The following is a 22,530-nucleotide window of genomic DNA, read 5'->3' as shown; positions in this document are numbered from 1 at the left end:
TTCTTAAATTTTTATATCGAAATGAACTTTTACAGATATACTTATTTATATTGCTTTACTCAAATAAGTGCTTAAGTCGTCAAAGCTACGACAAACTAACAGGCATTGTCCTATTCATAAGTCAACACTACTTAATATTATAAAGCTGAAGAATTTGTTTGTTTGAACGCTTAATTTCATGAACTACTTAACAATCCTTCAGTGTTGAAAAGTCTACTTATTGAGGAAGGCTTTTTTTTAACGACGCCAAAAATCATCAAATGACCCCTCCCGCTGTGGGTTAGCAGCGGTGAGGGAGTGTCAGACTCTTACTGACTAAAAACCGTCGTGTTCCGTCGTAGGTCTTTTATGTAGCAGGGCCGCGGTAACTCTTTCGAACAAACCCGCAGGCCAATATTGTGGAAGGTACCTATAATTTTACTGAGATTGGTTGTCGTGTGCAATCTTTAAAAAAATCCTACTAATATTATAAACGCGAAAGTTTGTATGTATGGATGTATGGATGTTTGTTACTCTTTCACGCAAAAACTACTGAATGGATTTTAATGAAACTTTACAATAATATAGCTTGTAAAAATATATAGCGGGCACCAGCTAGTATTGAATAAATATAAGCATATAATAGGTACATCAACTAAATTCTTCATCCTAATAATGTTTTACCTTTAATTTCGAAAATAAACTGCCAAAAAAACGAGTGGAACCACGAGCAAACCCCAGCAAATTATATGTCAACGTAGTTTACGAAGTGCGTGAGAAAAAATATTTACTTCTTTGATAGATGCTCTTCAAAGTTCACTGATCTTTGTGTGGGATGAAGATTATTGGAGAAAAATACAAATACCTACGTATTTAAATATTATTCTATTTTAACTTTGATCGCGTCGTCAGCTGTTTCCGAAAATGATTTTCAAAAGAAATTATGCTTCTTGTTCGGTAATTTTAATGGAAAGAGAAAATTTTATTGTGAGATAGGTGACAGCGTTTTCATATTGGTGTATTTTCTGTTGGCGTTTGATAATGATAATTACTGGTTCAAATAATGACAGCTGAAATCGTGCGAAAGGTAATTTAGGCACGAAACATGTATTGTGAAAGAAAACCTAGTTGGGAAATTGGCAATTGTGAAAAAACTATCACAAAATTCTCATTTTCTTGAAAGCAAAGTTTTTTCAAAATTTTTAGCACTTCATTTATTTGGATTTGTTGTTTCACGTTTGAAATTATCTGAAAATGAGTTATTTTCAGTCTACCTACATTTGTTTAAAATAGTAATTTCTTCCATTCATACATACTGTAACAATGCGTATATGACTCTCAACGTTTTGTATCGCAGTCTGGCATTAAAGATTTATTACAACCAGATAAATATACTAAGAATCCTAAGTCTGCTTACCCACTAAAAAGTAAGCGAAAACATACCAACACACTTTTACGTAACTGAAAACAAACTATAACAAGCCACGGTTCGCGCTAACGAATATATTAAAAATGGAACACAAAAATGTTAAATACAGAACGCAAACATACGTTCCTAACTTCGTGTCTGCTTGTAACATTTTCACCCTACAGTTTATCACTACGTCATATAATCATGTTTATTAACGATTTTTAATTGCAAAATTCTTCGTCGAGTTCCTTCGCGGCTGAGAGAGAGAGCGCTAGCCTGTCTGTCGGGAAAATTCGTGAAATCCAGCCAGTGTGCCGCCTTTAGGCAAACAGTGCAAACGTGCGTCGCGCCGCGTAAAAATTCCCCCACAATTTCGAAAATCGAAGTGTTGTGTGTGTATGTGTGTACTTAAAAAAAAAGTGGTTGTGATTGCATAAAAACTTTTTGGTACAGTGTTAGATACTTCGTAGTTGTATTAATACTTTTTGGTTTGAAACTAGAGGTTAGTGTGCAAAGTTTTTTGGTGTGTGGTTCGTGATTCGTGTTGTGGAGGCTTTAGCAGGTAAGGCAAGGTCATTTTTGTCGTTTAGTTATGTCAGGAATGTTAGGGTACACAGTGATTTAAATATAGAAGCCGAAAGGTCGGCGCGAATGTCTCTGAAATGGCATTGTTGTGTCTTTTATCCACATGTTTTATTTGTGGTCGTATGTTTCATAAAAGTTAAATGTAATGTTAACACGTTCTGAAACGTTAGTATTTTTATATTTTTCTCGTAGATAGGGATAAAATGCTATAGTAACTTAATATTTCAAATATCTATCCACTTTTTTGGTTTTAATATACCTAGACTAGAAACAGTCTTATAGACAATGTCCGTTAGCACTTGTGCAACCAGCAGAAAATGGTGTAGCATAATGTCTTTATAATTATGGCCCATATTCGTTTCATAAAGGCGTCTACGAAGGCTTTTACGCTAGTCTATCTCCCAGACGCAGCAAAATTAAGAATTTAATTAACTAAAGCACTAAACTCAATAATTTTTAATAGCCCAGCAATTTAAAAACTTATTTCTTAAAACGACCGATAAAAACACGAGAATAACCGTCTATTATCTTTTGACATTTGCATAAAAATATAAAAGAGCACTTTGATTAAAACCTTCGCGCTTTCCAAAGGCTGGCTGGTGAAAAAAGAAAAAAAGGAAAATAAAAAGGTTTTTTTATGTAGAGGAAAGTAATTAATAGAGAGTGTCAAGTGCGATGACTGGCGATTTGCGAGACGAGCGATGTTCCCCGACGATTAAGGCGTTATCTAGACGAAATTAGGGGCAAGTTTCACCAGAACATTAGTCTAGTTATTAATATTTCATTAAGATTATACTTACGGAGCGAAACAAATGAATTTTGGGCGCTCAGAAGCGATTTTACGAACTGGTTTTGAATTTAGAACAAATCTTTTCTTGTTGGAGATAGGTCTTATGAACATTTTGAATTTAGAACAAATTCTCTGTTCGTGCCAGACATACCTTGGTCTTACGAACATTTTTTGAATTTAGAACGAAGTTCCCTCTTTATGCCAGAGAATTTAGAACGAAGTTCCCTCTTTATGCCAGAGAATTTAGAACGAAGTTCCCTCTTTATGCCAGAGAATTTAGAACGAAGTTCCCTCTATATGCCAGAGAATTTAGAACGAAGTTCCCTCTTTATGCCAGAGACTAAAAGAAAAAGATTTGCTTACATTGGCTAGTGGTATGCATCTTATTTTTATTGTTACCTCTTTTACTACTTAGATTCAAAGAATTTTGAAACAGACTTATCATCACCCTCCTATCCTTATCCCATTTTTTTTTATTTGCGGTCGGCGCAGAATGTTATCTTCTTCCATACTCTTCTCTCTGCCGTCATCTCACAAGTAATATTCTTTCTAGCCATTTCGACTTTCACGCAATCCATACCTCCCGTGTAGGATAGACTTATAAAATGTATTAATCAAATACATAGTATTTAATCAAATAAGTAGGTATTGTATATGTGCTTAAAGCATTTCTTTATGGCACAAAGAAAAAAATATCTCGACAATTTAGAATTTGTGCTCATAAAATCTAATACGCTCGTCTGTAGCGCTGAAAAACCGCTTTCCTAGCACGTTTTATTTAGTTTCAGTGACTTTACAAAAGAACGGGTGGTTTTTCGCAAATGAAACTGAAATTTTTTTTGTAAATAAAATGTAGGAATAATTTTGTATTTTTTTAAATATTTATACTTATAAAGGAGTGATGTACTTAGTCAATAGGTCTGCAGAACTGATTTTGAAAATTACGGTAAGGTAAAATAAATTGCTTGGTGGCTTGCTCGACAAAGGCTAAGTTTTATCGTGAACTCAAAACGTAACTGATTTAATGATTTTGCAATATATCTAGTTGCGTTAAATTGTGCTAAGGATCTGACCATAAGATTACATGAATATCAATCAGTATGGAATACACTTTTGAATTCGGCTACTTATTTATCTCAGAGCTAACAAAAACGTTACCAAAATGGATTTTTGAAGTATTGTGACAATATCCGTTGTACTTAGAGTGGTACAATAATTTCGTTTATATTGGGGTCAGTGTTTGTATTATAACTACATTACCAAAGATATTTAACTATTACTTCAACCATAATCTCGATCGAGTTACAAATTACTAGTAGTTCCTGATGAAAAAAATGTCTATATCCAATAGCATACATCCTTAAACAGACGTTAGACTATCTATGTCCCAGCTTTCATTAAAATCGGTTCGGTAGTTGTGGCCAGATAGCGCGACAAGGGAACAGACAGAATTTCTTTCACATTTTTGTACGTAAGGATTTTCTGCTTTATGGCGGAAAAATTAAAATAAATTTGTCGTTTCCAAGATTACTTCTGAAACAGGACTAGTCATGATTAATTTTACCTCAATCTCTATACACTGTTCACTGTATAGAAACCACCTATATACATAACTATATACCGACATAACCAGTTCAAACTAGTATTTTTCTATATATAGCAAGTTTCACAAAATCTACAAAATCGTTTCAGTAGTGGCTGGAAAGCACGACAAACAGAAATAGTAATTTTCGCTAGTTAGAATTTTCTATTTAAAATGTGTTGTTACAACATGAATCAATTTGCCATCCTAAGATTACTTCCCAAACACTCATAATTGAATACCTCTATACGCATTACACTAGTACCTAAAACCACCCATGTACCTATCTATACCGACTATAACCAGTTCAAACCAGTACAAGCTACATACAAATTAAGATTAATCTACCGATATCTGGCAGGTCCCTTGCGAATCAACCCTTCCCGTACAGCTGTGTGCTATCCTATGTACAGTTGTGTGAACGTTCATAGTGGTGTACATTTCCTCTTATTTCGAGTCATTTGAGAACTTTTAAACGCCTGTTGAACACTTGTCTAAATGTCAGATGATGACATTGAAATAAGGCCAAAGACAAAGGAGAAAGTCATTTTGCATCAAGGCCCCTTTTGCAGCCACACTTTTTTAGACAAGTGTTCAACATATGTTTAAGTTTTTGTAGCAAGGCTGTAAATGTTTAATTTCTACCTGGTGAAGTGGTAAAAAAAATAATAAGCTATTTCTCTTGAAATCAACCCTTGCCAAACACAGCTGTGTGCTCTCCTATGTACAGTTGTGTGAACGTTCATAGTGGTGTACATTTCCTCTGTTGCTTATTAGAAATATATAGGTATACTAGCGAAACACTATTATAATGGATGTTGTTATAAAAATAAACCTTCCTCTTTAATCACTCTATCTGTTAAAAAAACCCGCATCAAAATCCGTTGCGTAGTTTTGAAGATTTAATTGCTCAAGGGGCAGGGACATAGGGATAGAAAAAGCGACTTTATTTTAAACTATGTATGTAGTGATATAAATATCATAATATGTGTATACAGATTAATTAAATAGTGTGCACGTAATTTTATATTAAAATTGTTTTGCTGCGCCCTTAACAGGGTATCATTATTAAAATTATGTGAAAACAGGGTACCATTTTATACGTACCTTTATATTTTATGACTTCCTATGAATCTGCTCATGATTGCAATAAATATTTGAAGTTTGAAGTAATTTGAGTATGGGGTTTGGTAGAATTTATAGATTGTTAGTGTTTGGCTATCTGATGAAGTGGTAAATAAAAATGAATAAGCTATTTCTCTTTGAATCAACCCTTGCCGAACACAGCTGTGTGCTCTGCTATGTACAGTTGTGTGAACGTTCATAGTGGTGTACATTTCCTATTATTTCGAGTAATTTGAGTACGAATGGTAGTTGTTTTTATAAATTTTAAACGTCGTACCATAAAAAACTTTTAAACGTCTCTTGAACACTATAGTATAGTATAGTATATAAAAATCCAATGGACAAAATTGAATTCAATTTGTTGAGCAAGAGGTGCGCTAATATGGCAACTTGTTGTTATAATAATTATATAAAAAATATCGAAAATGAAATCTCTAGGAATCCGAATCGCTTCTGGGCATACATTAAGGATAAAAGAGGTGGTTCTAGTTCATTCCCCGTCACAATGACTAACGGTACTACAGTGTCATCAGATGGTTTTAAAATTTGCGAAATGTTTGCCTCTTATTTTTCATCGGTTTTTAGCGATGCAAAAACGACCAATTGCACTCCTGTCTCAGAGTATCTACATAATATGAAGAACAACAGTCTACCTCTGACGGCACCCGTGATTGATCAAGAGAGCCTTTTAAATAAGCTGAAGTCACTGGATATTCGAAAAGGCGCTGGTCCTGATGGCATACCCCCTATATTTATTTCCACATGCGCGTCCGCCTTAGTACCCCCATTACTAATAATTTTTAACAAATCTCTCTCCACTGGCGTTTTTCCAGACTCTTGGAAAAGAGCAAAGGTCGTGCCGATCTATAAAAGTGATGATAATGATAACATAGTTAACTATAGACCCATCTCTATCTTATCTACTCTCGCAAAGGTTTTTGAATCCATGATTTGTCCCTACATCCAGTCTCACTTTAAACTTTATTTAAACGCTTCTCAACATGGGTTTGTAGGTTCAAGATCAACTTGTACAAATTTAGTTACTTTTACGGAAATGTTAGTGGATGCCGTTGACAGCGGCAAACAATTTGACGTAATATACACAGATTTTAGTAAAGCTTTCGATCGTGTACCCCACAGCATACTTTTGTACAAGTTATCAGCATATGGAATTACCGGCACCCTTTATAATTGGTTAAAATCTTATCTGGAAAACCGTCTTTTCTTTGTCGCTGTTAATGGTTACCAATCTGAGACTTACAAGACCACCTCAGGGGTTCCACAAGGCTCTCACATCGGTCCGGTTCTATTTAATATGTTCGTTAACGATATCCCTAACTACCTTCAGTTCTCTGAATGTTACATGTATGCAGACGATCTAAAATTTTGCAGATTAATCGAATCAAATGATGATACTGCATTACTTCAGAGAGATATCGACTCGTTAGCTCAATGGTGTACGGATAATGACATGGAATTAAACGTAAAAAAGTGCTACCATATGAAATACACTAGGAAAAAGAAATTCGTACCATCGGAGTATCGCGTGGGTCCTGTTGTTATCCAGGAAGTTAACCAAATTAGAGACTTAGGAGTCACCTTTGATAAAGAACTCACATTTGTACCTCATATTGAGAATATCATAAAAAAAGCTTCAAGGATGTTGGGATTTGTTATTAGGAACGTTGCTGGATTCAGGCGCAGTAGCACAAAGATTCTGCTATACAATTGCATTGTACGGAACGTTCTAGAATACTGCAGCACAGTCTGGCGACCTCACTATGCCACACATAACCTAAGGCTGGAACGAATACAAAAAAGATTCCTTTGGCATCTGGCGTTTTCATCCGGAGTTGCAAAAAAGAAACGCTCATATGAAGCCAGACTTGCTCATTTTAAGATAATTTCATTGGAGAGACGTAGGAAAATCACAGATGCAGTTTTCTTATACAAACTACTCCGGTGCAAAATAGACTGTCCACAGTTACTTAGCAAGTTTAAATTCAGAGTTCCCGCTAGATACCCTCGTGCTCCTATCACTCCCTTGCATCCCCCACTCCGTAGAACAGTTCTTGGCGCAAGCTCCATCATTCCCCGGCTGTGTAAGCTATTGAATAGCTACAGTGATCTTGTTGATGTGCATTCTGACTCACTTGGCAAGTTCCATAAAATAACCTTCAACACTGTATAAATTTTTCAATTGTCTTTCTTTTTTCTTCACTTCTTTAGTGTTAAATTACTAACTTTAAAACATGCAAATATTTATAATTATTTGGCATTTGATCCATTTTTAGCCCACATTAAGGACCACAATTTAGTGCATGTGGCAAAATAAATTATTGTAATACATCGCATGCTGTGCTTACCTGTAAGAAATTGTTACACTTAGTTTATTTATAGTATAATTAATTTTGTAATATTATGAGTGTACACAATTGTTGGCGAGCCAATAAAGAAAAAATAAAATAAAATAAACACTTGTGTAAAAAAACTGATTATGACGTTGAAATAAGGTCCGTTTTGCAGCCACACTTTTTTTAGGTAAGATGTTTAAGTTTTTGTAGTAAGGCTGTAAATGTTTAATTTCTACCTGGTGAAGTGGTAAATAAAAAAGGGGTGAATAAGCTCTTCTCTTGCGAATCAACCCTTGCCGTACATAGCTGTGAGCTCTCCTATTAACAGTTATGTGAACGTTCATAATAGTGTACATTTTTTCTGTTGCATATTTGCATTTCTTCTGTTGCATATTATACTTCAAAAAGTATAATAATATTATAACCTGCCACACAGCTTTGTGCTCTCTCATGTACAGTGTTACGTGAACGTTCATTGTGGTGTACATTTCCTTACCTGGTTATTTGGAGTAATTTGAGTATTGGTAGAATTTATAGATGGTGAGTTTTTTGACTACCTAGATTTTTATTGAAGTTATTTTATTTATTTATTTATACTTTATGTACAAAATAGGTACATTGGCGGACTTAATGCCGCAAGGCATTCTCTACCAGTCAACCATCGGGTTAAAGGATTCGAGTCGGGATTTTCATAAACTATAAGGCTTATTTATTTATTTTATTTTATTTATTGTAGTGAATCTTTTGTAATAAAATATGGTTGTGTCAATATTTATACTAGACAGGAAAAAAAATTAGAGTATGTTACTCGGGGATAGTGTAGCTTTCCAACAGTGAAATAATTTTTCAAATCATTCCAGTAGTTTCGGAGCTGTCACGGTATAAAAAAATGTTTTCTCCTAATGTTAGTATAAAAATGTAGATGATAATCACAAATCACGTGGTTTACTATAGGCAAAAAAAATCCCCTTCAATTGCGGAAGCTCAAAGTCATGAAAATTAAAGTCTGCGTAAACGAGTGAATCCGCGAGCAAAAGCAAGCTACAGAGAGCAAATAGCAAATTGATGTCAAGATACCGTATCGCTACGATATCGTAGCACGTCTACGAAAGTGCTACGGTACCGTAGCACGCCTACGAATGTGCTACGAATGGGAGGGTCATTTCGTAGCGGCGTAGTATAATCAGTAGGTAGGGCGGGAGCTATTAATTTAACACTATATGTGGCTAATAGGCGTTTCTAAGACAAATGTATGCTACGACAATAGTCTTAGAGCATTTTAACAACTGGATTCGCCTTTCTTTCTACCAAAAGTACCAAAGCATCACTCTATATGTCATTGTGTTCGTCAAGTTTATGCTTGTGTTTGTCAATTTTTATGCGTGTGTGTGTGTGTGTGTGTGTGTTTAATAATGTGACTGAAAATGCATGGTTGAGCTATCAGAATTTATTGCGTTGTCTCGTCCCTTGGTCTATTTAAAAAAAGTATTTTTTTTGTTTAGAGATGCTGTTTGCAGTGTCCAGTTGGTTACATGATCTAAGATTGTATATTGTGCATTGTATTTACGTAGTACAAGTTAACTGTAGTACATTAACTGCGTTTAACGCTCTCCTGCATTCAAATACACTCTAGGTAGATGTTGTGTTGTTTGTGATATATTGATAGATAGGGTCTCAAGGAACATTCCAAAAGATTTAAGTTTTTTGGAAAATATGAATTTGGCAAGAAGAATTAGATCATTTTACGCTGTTCAAAAGCTGTTAATTCAGCTTAAAAAATAAATAATATGTTTACACTAAACTTTGCCGTCTTGATAAAAAAAAAGAAATAAAACATGTCTGTGGTAGATTCAACGATATTTTTATTATAAAAAAAATATACAAGTCACTCACATCAGAACAAAAATAACAAGTATGTATAGTATATTTAAAGTAAGAATTATAATGATTTAACAGATAAAAAAATCTGACCATAGCTATAGTTAAGTTCCTCTACATTATATTTTTATCTCCTTATACGAAGAACTCCTCAAAATATAACAGCTAATATTCTCATAAACATATACCAAAGATTTTCCAAAGTAAACGTTCAAACAATAAATCACAATTTGCATGTCTAATGTACCCACCTGCGCGGAGAGGTGTGAGCGAACCGACTTGATTAATTACTCAAACTCAAACTCATTATTTATCATTATTTTGTGCTCTAAACGGGAGACTAAACTGTCGGCTGACAGTTGCCGACGATAGACAAAAAAAATAATTTAAAAGAATATCTTTTTCATTTTTTGTAAATGACTAACTTACTACTCAGCAGAGACCAATCTTACTCCTGTATTGGGTTACCTGGCTTTACTGGGTTGAGGAGGTCAGATAGGAAGTCGCTCCTTGTAAAACACTGGTATTCATCATCTTCCGTGCATCGGAGAGCACGTTAATATCGATCTTACGCCTGATCTCTCTCCGGTCGTGTCGGATTGCCGTCGAATCGGGTTATGAGAGTGAAGGAATAGTGAGTGCACTTGTGTCCAAGCAAATGCTTGTGCACGTAAAGCAAATACGTCCTGTGTTGGCTGATCATTTTATATGAGAACAGACGCCGTGGCCGATAATCATTATCACATCTTCATACTGAGCTCTGAGCCCAAACATACTGTCGGCCGACTAAAAGTCTGCAGTGTGCTACTGTTAGTAAATAATGCTCGCTACATAAATATTAGAACGTTTCTTGAATACTCGTGATTAATTGTACTTTTAAAATTGAATTTTTCCTTATATTCTGTTCGTTTGGGAGTAAATATTTTGACTGGAAGTATCGTATTTAATGTTTATCTTGAAATGAAAGCAAAGATTTATTGAAGATAATTTTTATATTGGATCTATAATTCATGGCTTCGTATATTGAATAAAAATAACTATGCCGGTGTTTTATTTCACACTAACTGTTTCCCTCGGTTTCACCCGCGTCTCATGGGGCTACTGCCAGTAGTCAGATAAAATGCAGCCTATGTCACTTGGCAATAATGTAGCTTCATGAGAAGAATTATTTTGGGAAGGGTATCGGGTAACTGGGTTGAGGAGGTCAGATAGGCAGTAGCTTCTTGTAAAGCACTGGTACTAAGCTGAGTCCGGTTAGACTGGAAGCCGACCCCAACATGATTGGGAAAAGGCTCGGAGGATGATGATGAGAACAATTATTTTAATCTTTTAATTTAGTTTCTGAGTCTTTAGGGTACAAACTTAGAAGCCACACTTGTGTGTGTAAATATGTATATGACTAAGAAGATTAATATTCGTGAAATAAAAGAATCTATGATAAAAAAATGCTTAAAACATTTGAAAACAGAACGAATTAAAAACTAAAGTGCCGTTAAAATCACAGACGGCGCGTGCTCACGACATTCCTTATTTAAATTAATTCGAATTGCATTTGAATTAATTTCAAATGTAGGTACTCTGATTAAAAAACATAATGCGTTTTAGTTTGACATTCATTTATATTGGATTCGAATTTATTGAGTTATTATACTAGTGTCTGCCCGTGGAATCATTTAGATTATTTTATGCTTGCCAATTTTTCACGGTTTCACCCGCGCCCCGTGGCAACTAAAATATAGCCTATGCTATTCGGGAATAGTGTAGCTTTATAAGAATATTTAAAATCATTCCAGTAGTTTTTAGTTTATCTATTAAAAACATAAATATATGTTTTCCTCTCAGAGAAGATATACAAGTCTTTTCTACTCATGTTTTTAAGAAGTTAAAATAATTTATCTTTTTTGATTTTTAACAGATCTTTAACGAGCATGGGTATGATGCATATTTCACTTATTTCTTCTCTTTTTCGCACATAAAATAATTTTGTTTATTATATTTGTTAGTGCGTCATGGTAGTCATTATCTAAATTTTTTTTTTTACAATGACAATAGCCAATGACATAGGCATAATCATTACAAGGTAAATGTTTCTAGCTTGTATAGGTACTTCTGCTTATCCTTACGGGAGAACAGGCAACATGTTATGTTATTGCATGTTATGTCTCGAGTTATAGTATTCAACTGCACCCACGAGCATTACAGACGGATCGTTCCAATAGTTATAAATGTTATAATATTCTTGGCTTGTTACATAAAGTATAAAGAAATAAATTCAATTATTTTTACGTAATTCAAACAAACAGTGTTCGTAATAATTTGACTTACAAATAAATTAAGCAAGTAAATTAAAATACAATTATGAAAATTAAAGAAATTCATCATCATCATCCTCATGTCTTTATTCCAATTTTATTTGGGGTAGGCTCTTTGTTCCTTCCATATAATCTTGTATTGGCCGTCATTGTTAAGCAGTAAGAAATATTGTGCTTACGGTGATTTTCCCCCACGGAGAACAAAATTTCCTTCCACCGTGGTTGCACCATTTAACAAAATAACGATAATCGAACCGTTTCTTGATATGTTTTGGTTATCCTTTTAGTTAAATGGTGCACTCATCCTTATCCTAATGACCACAGCAGCCTTTTAAAAAATAAAGCCAACAAAACAATTTGCACCCTCAAAGTTTGTCGCTTCCCACCCCCCATGACAGCACTAACAGTTCATTGAACCTAACGTCAACAGGTGCACGACACCAGATTACTTAAAACTTGTCTCCAAAACTGTTGGAAAGTTCAACAAATTGCGCGGTAAAGCTTTGGTTTCCTAGGAAAGCGGTGCCGTCATATAGCGGCCGTAATACAGCGGTGAAAGACATGACCAGAACGTTGTCTATGTAAACAAAATGGGGCGGTTTCCTAGAGAGCGGTAACTGACGCCGTAACTTCAAAAAGCGGTGCCGCCATTTGCATGACGGCCGTCTTGACGGTGTCAGATAGTTTGGTGAACGTTTTATTGAAAGCGGTGAAGCTTTTTTAATACGTATTTGTGTTTTTTTTTTCGGAACAACGTCAAAAATTTGTTACAACTCTTGGAGCAGCGAGGACGACGAAATTTTAATAGATTTCGTTCGAAACCACGAAGGCAATATCTAACATAAAAAGTAAAGATTATAGAAAAGTCAACTAAAACAGAATTGGTGTTGTGAAATTTGAGAAATATTAAATAAAACAGGTTAGTAAGTATGATACAACTAACAAAAAGTTCATGACGGTGTGTTAAAACGGCCGTGGAACTTTCCACATGTAATCACCGTAAAGACGACCGTCTATTTGCGTCCGTAATAAGACGGCCGCTATATGACGGCACCGCTTTCCTAGGAAACCCAAGCTTAAGACTTTAGCTCTAGCCTTATAAACGTCACACACTACAAACTTTCATTCGGCCGATAGTTTGTTTGAGCTCATAAATCAGTATGAAGATGAAAGTACATTACAAAGATCAGGCATTTAGCCGGTAATTGGAATCAAAATTAGGTAACAATAATAATAACACGTCCAAGGCCGACTTCGGCCACGGCGGCTATTCTCATATATAAGGAGATCAGCCAACTGCGCAGGACATATTATAGTGCACAAGCAATTGCGCAGACACAGGTGCACTAACTATTCCTTCACTCTCATAGCCCGATGGGACGGCAATTCGACACGACATGATAGTAGCACATTAAAGAGATCAGGTATTTAGCCGGTAAAGACGACTGAAAACTTTGATTGGTATTAAAATTTTGTTAAGAAAAAATGAACTATCATGGTGGCCTAGTGAGTAAAGAACCAACCTCTCAAGTATGTGTGGGTTCGTTTCCAGGTCAAACAACATGGTTACGAAAAGGGCTCGGGAGATGATGATGCCTCGCAACTGTCGGCCGACGGTTTAGTCTATAGTCTGCAGGTTTCACCCCCGTCCCATGTGTGCTCAACACACTCGTTATAACTCCTAGACTTATATTTTGTAGTTGAACTTTGAAAGGGTTGAGTGTTTTTAATGTGAGGTCGCTCTGACTATGTTCTGAATGTCTTTTTTGTTTTTAACCGTGTGTGTGAAGGAGGGTAATGTGTTTACTTCCTTTGAGTGTGTTTAGTTTAGAGGTGGTTTTTTAGCTAGTTTGTAAGAAGTTAATTTAGTGTTAGATAAGGAACTTGAAGCGTTTATATGTTAGTTTACATTATCCTGCAGTCTCCTTTCGTTTGATGATCCAAAAAAGTGATATCAATGTAGTTTTCTTATATAATATTGGCCTGTTAACGGAAGCAACTTAGCATCAACAAGAAATCTCTATTTTCTAATTGTGGAATTGCAATTTACTGGTTTGTAGTAGCAAAGAGTGGTGTTAACCAAAAATACAGTTAGTCCACATTTACTACTGTAATTTTAGCGATTTAACTCACTTCATTTATTTTCAACAACAATATAAAACAAACTTGTTTAACCAACCAAAAAGTTCTGAATACCTCTTCATAAAGAAATAGTAGTAAATCTCGAGAAAACAGCGTTCCCAAACAGATATAGCAAATGTATCGACTTGTGAAGATTAAACTTTGTGCTAATGAGTTTCTCGCTAACCATGGAGAACAAAATGACTAGCGGAGGTGCCATAACGGAAAATCGCCTAAGAAAGTAGCGCGCCAAAATGCGGTTGTAAGGGGGACGAGAACGTTACTGTCCTCACCTTAATAGTACACCTCCTTTGGATCCGATTTTTTGTAATACCAAAAATCGTTGACAGATATCCAAAGAACCCAAACGTTTTAGTTCACTCGTAACTGATCATTTTGGTCATGCCCACCGTACGAATTTAAGCCAGAAGTAGGCGCCTGACCTACCTGCATTATGGCATCTCCGCTCATCTTTCCTTACTCCGTGTTGGTAAGTTTTTGGTCAATGCTACACTCGTAGGTTTGTGGCTTCCACTCTGATGAGATTACGAGGTTGTTACTTAGAGGGAAGAGAAATGGTTTTGATGTTGTACATGGCGATTTTTTTAGGAAAATTCCGTGCATGGGTATTTTTTTGAGTGTAAACCAAATGATTTTCATAAAAGACGTTGGGGATGCAATTTGTAGGAATAATCAGTAAGTATATTTCCTAGATGCATTTGAAAGTACATGTACAGTAGACCGCACATCAGTGGTAACTGATCTTAAATCAATAGTAATACGTACGATTTATCTATAAAACTGTTACCACTGACCTGAAGTTGACTGTACAAATTATACGCTGTTCAACGCATTTCCACTCAAGTCCCGAAGGGAAAACTAAAAATTTTTGTATTTATGAAATTCAAGTAATCTGGAGGTAACTAACAAAATATGTTTGTATAAACACTTGGAAAAGACCTAGGTTGTAGTAGAAATGGATTCTCCCACAAGAAAACTAGTTCGGCCAAACATTAGCAACCTACTTTCTCGAATAGCATTCCTTCGAGTTACCAAGGTGTTGGTGTAATTACATTCTAAGTTCATCTCGAACTAACTAACGGTGAAGGGAAACGTAGTAAGAAAACTTAGAAAAGTCTACTTTGGCTAGCTTTCTTGAGCAAGCGTTTTACCATTACCACACTGAAGGTAGATACTAGTGGTTGCTCAGTATTAAATGTATGAACAGCATACTATTGCCTATGATCAAATGGCTGACGCTAACTTCAGGGGGGCAAAGATATTTAATGAGAGCTTTTTGTTTTGTTGTATGTACTACCGGGGACTTTTCCGCCTGAACATTGGTAAATTTTTGCATTTAGAATCCTACGGTGCTATTCAAAGAAAATCCTTTATAGATGTAACCTTCTAGGAAAGCATATCTATTAATATCTTTTATTTAAAGTCATTAGGGTAAAGCAAGAAAGTGTTTTTTCTGATGAATAAGCAAAAAGGAACCATCACTAAGTAAATTTTGAAGTCGTTAGCACACTATATATTATTTTAATTGTTATACAACACGGTTTATTTTGAATTGAAACTTCAACTTCTATCGACCTAATCATGATAATTTTTGAGCTTGACCCCAGCATCAACTTTTCTACGACATTTTTGATGTTCCATTTACCTCTGGGCAGTAGTTACCCAGCAACAGCCATAAACCAATATTAAAAATAAAAAAGACGCTGATAAAATTCTATATGTCAAGTCAATAACAATTTGCGTTATAAAAATGACTTTATTTTGACACTTATTTTGATGTCGTACCCCCAGAGATATCAAATGTCATTCAAATGAAGTTGATTCAATAATATTGGCGTGAATTTTATCAGAATTTTGTAGAAAATAAAGAAGAAACATGAAAGTCTATTTATTTATGTTTTCTAGTAAAGATAACAAGTGACTCTGAAAGGCTTATGTTACTTAATAATTAGATTGAGTTATGTGACATGCCTGGTTAATTAGTAATTTTTTTTTAATGTAATAAAGAAATGTCTGAAAACTTTTCTTTTTTACTTGTCATAATTATTTTATGCTTGCCAGATTTTGTCTATGATGACTGTTATTGTACGACGATGTATGACGGACTTGTGATTTCCTAGGTTTGACCTAGGAAATCAGTCTGCTGTACTGAATGATAGGACATAAATAGTGCCCAAAAAATTAAGTAAACAAGTATTTTAAAAATTTGCTTTTTACGGAGTTATTAATGTTTTCGTATATATTGAAATTCTTAGTACGAACCACGATTCTGGAGTTTAAATTAATATGTATCTTATTTTATTTATTTAATGAATGCTTGAGCCACAGGTAAATGTCAATTTGATCTAGAATATGAGATTTTACATAACTGGTGATATTAAATGAGGGTGTGTTATAAATAGCACACCCTTTGCAAAGCATGTGTTTACATTTCTTTTTTTGTTCAGTGAGTGAAGAAGTATAATATTTTTATCTTTTCCTAGGTAATTGACTTAAGTGTTAACAGTGATGAAAATTACAAAACAGACAAAAATACGTTATCATATTTAAAGTGGTGATTAGTCTAGAAGCTCGTTATTCGAAAAAAGTTAGGCAGATGAAATCATTTAAGTCATTTTCTACCTAGCCTTTTTCCTATTATATTGGAGGCGGCTACTTGTCCGATCGACATTTTGACTTCCGACTACCCGAAACGATATAAGATGGTCACCCACCCACATACTAACCGCGCCAAACCTTATGATCGATTTGCCAGTGCGGCTGTTACTTGAACTTCTTAGATTATATTTAAGTCAGAATAAAAAAATCATGTTGCTAACTGCTAAATATTACCAGGCCTTTAAAAAATAATTTCTCAATAAAAAACAACTTCAAGGAAAAGTGGGACAAAAGATTAATCAACGGGGTCAAAGAGGGACTAATAGCATTTTTCCTACAAAATAATTTTTCATGAAAATTTTTAAGGAGCAAAAGATTTTTGCTGACAATCCGTGAAATTATTAATGAAGACTTATTGTTTCGATAAAGCCTAAGTACAAGTATATACTGTTACAGCCTTTTTATCGTCCCACTGTTGGGAATAGGCCTCCTCTCACACGGAGAAGGAAAGAGTATTAATCACTACGCTTGCTCAATGCGGGTTGGTACAAGTATATACTTATAATTACAAATCTAGTCCTGTTTGTCTGTCCATTATAAATGATTGAACCGGTTTTATATGTAACTAGCCTCCGCCCGCGGCGTCGCTTTCATTGTACTCATTCGCATTCGCATTGTAGAACTCTTAAAAAGTCCGCGATAAAAACTATCCTATGTTCTTTCTGTACCAAATTTTATTAAAATCAGTTCAGTGGTTTAGACGTGAGTGAAAGCGTAACAGACAGACAGACAGATTTACTTTTGCATTTATAATATTAGCAGGGATTGAACCGGGTTTATATGTAGGTAACTAACTGTTACCCGCGGTTCCACCTGCGTCCCCAAGAAACTAATTCTCGTATCCAAGCATAGCCTTCGTAATCTGACTTTAGACTACTTACATATCTGCGTGCTCATTTAAATTGGGGAAGTAATTTCGGCGTTAAAACACGACTGATAGACGGACAGAGTATATTTCGCGTCTAATTATATTAGTTATTTTCTCTATTAATACTTTTTATCTAAAGTAATGTATATAGCTTATACTTTAATCACTTCTTAACTAGAACTTTAGCTACCAAATCAATCATTTCTAAACACATTTTTTGTTCCGTGCAGGCATTGAACACGCAACCCTTTGTGTAAGTAATCGCTCAGCTTCTAGAACTAGTTAATATTAAAATGTTTGTATTGTAACGTTCTGAATAAGATTTTCATAATTAGCAGAATAGCGCGCAAGTTGTGGCTGCGAACCGCGTTTGTCACTTCACTTTACTTTCTGTTGGAGAGTCTGCAGAATAATTATCTGCATACTAATAATATTATATTTATCTTTACTTCATTTGAGTAGGTATTCAAGGAAATCAATCTAGATAGGACTTTTTACACAAGTAAATTACATCTATCACTAACATTTACATCTTTTAACAAACACAAGTATGGTTTTTCCGCATTGATGACAAAAATAAAATTCGAAATATATTTTCTATCCCTGTTATTAATTTTATGTGGGATCGGCACAATATGTTATCCACTTTCATTCCTCTCTGTCAATCGGCACACCTACATTCACTCATTCACTCCCTCAAGTTTCTTCTCATCTATTGATATTCATACAACTGTACAGCGATACAGGGTTACTTGTAAGTAGAGCGCATCCTTTCATGAAGTGATAGTATAGGTCAATACGGACAAATTTGACCATGGGATACACTGGGCAAAAGTTAACCCGTTTCAAGATAATCGAATTTCAAGATCTTTTCTTAAAAAGTCGTCTAGGTACACGTATACATTTTTATTATTAGTCAAAAGTCTCGTTTTTGTAGATTATTCGTAACACCCACTTCAAACAATGAAGTATTTAATAAAAAAAACTTGCTGCATTAAAATTAAAAATACCTTCTTAAGTTCTTGAAATATTACAACCCAACCATTGCCACGTAATAAATTCTTTTAAGTGACCTAAGAACGACTGAAAACTACTATCAGTGCCAAATAAACAAAACTAAAACGAAAATTGTGTTAATTAATTCTCTTTATCATTCAAAATGGCACTTTTATCTTCAGTTATCTTTAGTTTTAGAGTCAGCAAACTGCAAACTTTTAGTCGGCCGATAGTTTGTTTTGGGCTCATAAATCAGTCTTCTTCCTCCGAGCCTTTAACCAAACTGTGTTGGGGTCGGCTTCCAGTCTAACTGGATGTAGCTGAGTACCAGTGCTTTACAAGGAGCGACTGCCCTATCTGACCCCCTCAAACCAGTTACCCGGGCAACCCAATACCCCTTGGTTAGACTGGTATCAGACTTACTGGCTTCTGACTACCCGTAACGACTGCCAAGGATGTTCAATGACAGCCGCAATGGGCTCATAAATCAGTATGAAGATGAATGGTAGTACGCGCATTACGAAGATCAGGTATTTAGCCGGTATCAGACCGACTGAACACTTTGATTGGAATCAAGATTTTCAACTGTTGGCCGACTGTTTAGTGTATAGTGTGCGGGTTTTCTTAGTGTTAATTTATTTTAGCGAATATTTTAGTTTTAAGTTTGTTGGAAAGTTGCCTTAACTTCGATAAGTCGGATGATAACGTTTGCTAAGTTTCACTGGATTTGTAGCGTTGTTAAGTATTCTTTCTGTAAAAGTGTAAATAGAACGTGGATTTTATATAAAGATTAAAGTCACAGACGTTAGTATAAATTAAGTGGAATTAGTTATAAATAGTTAATGGCTTTTATAATTGAGGCATCATATTTTGAGCACAAAAAAAGATTTATTTGATGACAGTTGCCTGAAAATCACAAACTTAATACCTATTAGCTAACCCCGTGGTTATAACTGCATTCCGAGTGAACAACTTCCCGCATCTGAATAAAAAGCCTTTTGCCTTTCTGTAGTATTGACGTGAAAGTCGGATAGAGACAGACAGAGTTACTCTCGTTATAAAAGTAAGGATTAATTACGCACATTCTCTTCTTGATGTAATCCATCAAAATACTGAAATCAATAAAAGCCTGGATTTTCCAATTTCTCCATCACTCGATGTTAACAATTTTAATCAAATAAAACGCTCAATACTCGTATATTCACAGAAAAAACAAATGAAACATTAAAGTTTCTCGGAAAACGAATACGGGAAAAAACAATTGAATGTTTTATTTAGACTTTCAGTAAAAAACTTCAACTGCAGTGTTCATGCAAAGCGCATACTAATTATATGAATTAGCAATAAGTTTCGAACAAAAAACGTAATAGTAGTTGTCACCAACAAACCCGGGTATCTTTTCTGCAAGAAAAATTAGAGAAAAGTTTCTGTTGGATTTTTATCCAGATGCGGTAAGTAGTTCCTTCAGAATGTGAGTAAAATCGTGAGTAACAGCTAATAATATGATGAAGCTAAGATTATTCTTAACGACTTTGGTTAAGAAATAGAAAACTTTCATAAGAAAACCTGAAGTTTTCAAAAAACATGAAAGCCAATTCCTTTCTAACCAGATATTTAAAAAGAAGCAATCAATATTCATATTCATATTATTTATTTGCATTCCACAATGTATAAAGTAGGTGTTACAATTAGGCTTAGAGCTAGGTACAATTGTGGACCCTGTAGGGCACAGCTAAATAAAATAAAACTTACAACTAAAATTATTATTATTAAATCTATAGAAAAAAATATAGATATATACATATATATCATCTACGGCCTTTATATTAAGAAGTAAGTTAACTTTCTCATACTTTGGTCTTTTTGTAGAACTGAAATAAAATCTCAATGTGACTTTCGCAAAGCTGACTGTCTTTAGACAAATTTTGGCACACCCGAAACTCACAAGTTGATTGACTGTTTTAACCTGATTACACTTATAGTTATAACCAGTTGATACTTGAGCTATATTTCAGACAGCCTTCTCATACTCAAACTGAATAATTCAGCCTGTAATCTGACCTAGAAAAAAAACGAAAAGATGATGTTTGCAAACTTTTTAGGGTTCCGTACCCAAAGGGTAAAACGGGACCCTATTGTTTTCGCTCCTCTGTCCGTCCGTCCGTCTGTCGCCAGGCTGTATCTCATGAATCGTGATAGTAAGAGTTGAAATTTTCACAGATGGTATATTTCTGTTGGCGCTATAACAACAAATACTGAAAACTAGAATAAAATAAATATTTTGGGGGCTACCATACAACAAAACGTGAATTTTTGCTAATTTTTTAAATAGTGGTACGGAACCCTTCGTGCGCTATTCCGACTCGCAGTTGGCCGGTTTTTTTTTCAACCTAGTTACGGAGTTATGACTTTAATATCTAGACCACTTCTTGTCATAGTAGAAAAACAAACAAACTAAGTAATTCACAATATTGTGAATTCCGTGACAATAATATTGACGTAAGAATTTGTATGCAGACCGTATTGCAGCTAGAGTTTCCTGAGACATAGTTTCCAAGCACAATTGCTGTGCCATTTGTGCAATTAATATTTCAATTTAATAGATTTTGTTTGGTTATAAATAGGTGGTTTTTGAGTGGGTTCTGGTTACGTAACAGTTATACAGTCAGACAGATAATAAAGCTTGGTTCGGTTAGGTACGTGAATGGATGACCATCAACTTATGTCATAACGAGTTACCCCGTGTTTTTCTTAAGGCGCATTAATTTGTCCGGGTCCTGGCTATTATTGAAAAGTCTTAGGCAGTCGTTACGGGTAGATAGAAGCCAGAAAGTCTAACAACAAGTATTACCAAGAGGGTATCGTATTCTAAAGTATATAGGTTCTATAGTTTTCAACAGCTACCACACATGATAGAAAGAGAGACACAAGAAAAGAAGGGCCTGAAAACAATGATAAACTCTATAACCTGACAAATACATAAACATTTCATAGTATCAACTACATACGCACGTAAATATCTACGCTTTTAAATGAATCATTATATATTAATACTGATATTTATTACTATACCACATTATACGGTTATAGCTATGTTACATATTAATGTTATTAACGTTATGTGGTGTATAAAAGCGGTACGCGGTGATGTCAGCCTAAATCGCTTTATAAAGCGGTTTTCATTTTAATAGTAACCTCGTTAACTGTGTCCTGGTTTTATTTTAAAATGGCTGCCGGGACAAAGTTAATTGTAGTTTGTCATTTCATTTCATTTCATTTCATTTCATTTCATTTCATATAGAAAACTTTAAAATATTACAGATTAATTGTGTAGTAAAAGTTTTGTGATGCTGAAGAGATTGTGGCTAAGACTAAGCCGATAGAATCGATCGATCAAAAGGTTAAGCAACGCTTGGTGCAGTCGGGCTGTAGATGGGTGACCATCTTGTCATGATGAGTTCTTCCATATTTTGGAAGGCACAATAAATTGGTGGCTGTCATTTGAACATCTCTGGCAGCTGTTACGACTAGAAGCCAGATAGTCTGACAACCAGTCTTACTAAGAGAAATCGGGTTGTCCCGCGTAACTGGATTGAGGAGATCAGATAGGCAGTCGCTCCTTGTAAAACACTGATACTCAGCTGCATCTGATCAGACTGGAAGCCGACCCCAACATAGTTGGGAAAAGGCTAGGCAAATGAAGATGTGGTATTCGAATGTATTGAACTATTCTCTAAGTAGCTATCAAATCCGTTATTATATTATACGTACATAATACGAAATCCGTCGATAGAGTGGTGATCCGTGACAGTGAATACATATTATAGTTACACTATCGGACAAATCTGGA

General features: G+C 35.0%; 1 protein-coding gene across 4 annotated transcripts in view; it reads left to right on the top strand.

Moving 5' to 3' along the window:
* The first annotated feature begins 1,712 nt into the window (after positions 1-1,712).
* The window catches only part of LOC110382306 (uncoordinated protein 58), a 367,231-nt gene continuing 346,413 nt past the window's right edge, over positions 1,713-22,530 (top strand). For all 4 annotated transcript variants that reach the window (XM_049842939.2, XM_049842941.2, XM_049842936.2 and 1 more), the window contains exon 1: positions 1,713-1,952. The gene's annotated coding sequence lies outside the window, so the exon portion shown is untranslated. The remainder of the gene's footprint in view (positions 1,953-22,530) is intronic.

The sequence above is a fragment of the Helicoverpa armigera genome, chromosome 22 (assembly GCF_030705265.1).
Source record: "Helicoverpa armigera isolate CAAS_96S chromosome 22, ASM3070526v1, whole genome shotgun sequence".
NCBI classification, from domain to species: Eukaryota; Metazoa; Arthropoda; class Insecta; order Lepidoptera; family Noctuidae; genus Helicoverpa; species Helicoverpa armigera.
The sequence above is the reverse complement of the archived record's forward strand: the minus strand, read 5'-3'. Positions and strand labels throughout refer to the sequence as shown.